Here is a 1,844-nt window from a genome sequence, read left to right as displayed (position 1 = left end):
TCTTTGCAACCCCATGGACTGCAGCATGCCAGTTTTCCCTGTCCATCACCAAGTCCCAGAACTTGCTCAAACTCAATGTCCATCGAATTGGTGATGCCATCCAACCATCTCATCCTCTGTTGTCCCCTTCTCCTCCTGCCTTCAATCTTTCCCAGCATCAGGGTCTTTTCCAATGAGTTGTTCTTCCCATCAGGTGGCCAGTGTGTTGGTGTTTCAGCATCAGTCCTTCCAATGAATATTCAGGACTGATTTCCTTTAGGATGGACTGGTTGGATCTCCTTGCAGTCCAAGGGACTCTCAAGAGCCTTCTCCAACACCACAGTTCAAAAGCATCAATTCTTCATCTCTCAGCTTTTTTGGGGGGTGGGGGAGTATAGGGTACTTTATTGATGGTACACAACAAGGCAGGGTTCCCTAAGCCCCTCCCCTTCCTCAGGGCCTCGAGGATGGAAACTGTTTGGAGGTCAGGAGATTCTCAGCATGGTGGAGGATCGAGGTGGTGCAAGGACACCCCAGCAGCTGAGTATTCTCTCTTCCTCTCATGCTCTTGCTGGGGCTGGGGATCCAGTGACCTTACTCTGTGGAGGCCATGTGGGCCATGAGGTCCACCACCCTGTTGCTGTAGCCTAATTAATTGTCATACCAGGAAATGAGCTTAACAAAGTGGTCATTGAGGGCAATGCCAGCCCCAGCATCAAAGGTAAAGGGTAAGTGTCACTGTTAAAGTCACAGGAGACAACCTGGTCCTCAGTGTAGTCTAGAATGCCATTGAAGGCGCCCTCCAATGCCTGCTTCACCACCTTCTTGATGTCATTATACTTGGCAGGTTTCTCTAGGCAACAGGTCAGAACCACAATGGACACCGTGGGGGTGGGGATGGAAGGCTATGCAGGGGAGCTTCCCGTTGAACTCAGGGATGACCTTGACCACAGCCTTGGCAGCACCAGTAGAAGCAGGGATGATGTTCTGGGCAGCCCCTCAGCCATCACACCATAGCTTTCCAGAGGGGCCATCCACAGTCTTCTGGGTGACAGTGATGACGTGAATGGTGATCATGAGTCCCTCCATGATGCCAAAGTGGTCATGGATGAATTTTGCCAGGGCGGCCTAGCAGCTGGTGGTGCAGGAGGCATTGCTGACAATCTTGAGGGAGTTGTCATACTTCTCGTGGTTCACGCCCATCACAAACATGGGGGCATCGGCAGAAGGCACAGAGAGGATGACCCTCTTGGTGCCACACTTCAAGGGAGCCCCAGACTTCTCCATGGTAGTGAAGACACCAGAGGACTCCACCACATACTCAGCACCAGCATCACCCCACTTGATGATGGTGGGATCTTGCTCCTGGAAGATGGTGATGGCCTTTCCATCAATGATGAGCTTCCTGTTCTCTGCCTTGACTGTGTCGTGGAACTTGCCATGGGTGGAATCATACTGAAACATGTAGACCATGTAGTGAAGGTCAATGAAGGGGGGCATTGATGGTGACGATGTCCACTTTGCCAGAGTTAAAGGCAGCCCTGGTGGCCAGGCGCCCAAACCGGCCAAATCTATTTACTCCAACCTTCACCATCTTGTCTCAGGGATGCAGCTGGCACAGCACCAACGATGCGATTGTCTGTTGAATGGGTAGGTGTAGAGAGCCTCAGCTTTCTTTATAGTCCAACTCTCATATCCATACATGACTTTACTGGAAAAACCATAGCCTTGACTAGATGGATCTTTGTTGGCAAAGTAATGTCTCTGCTTTTTACTATGCTGTCAAGCTTGGTCATAGCTTTTCTTCCAAGGAGCAAGTGTTTTTTAATTTCATGGCTGCAGTCACCATCTGCAATAATTTTGGA

At 50.4% G+C, this 1,844-nt stretch overlaps 1 pseudogene; it reads right to left on the bottom strand.

Annotated features, from left to right (window-relative positions):
* Positions 1-573: 573 nt before the first annotated feature.
* On the bottom strand, positions 574-1,589 carry LOC101119089 (glyceraldehyde-3-phosphate dehydrogenase-like; annotated as a pseudogene).
* Positions 1,590-1,844: the final 255 nt, after the last annotated feature.

The sequence above is a fragment of the Ovis aries genome, chromosome 21 (genome assembly GCF_016772045.2).
Source record: "Ovis aries strain OAR_USU_Benz2616 breed Rambouillet chromosome 21, ARS-UI_Ramb_v3.0, whole genome shotgun sequence".
NCBI lineage: Eukaryota > Metazoa > Chordata > Mammalia > Artiodactyla > Bovidae > Ovis > Ovis aries.
The sequence above is the reverse complement of the archived record's forward strand: the minus strand, read 5'-3'. Positions and strand labels throughout refer to the sequence as shown.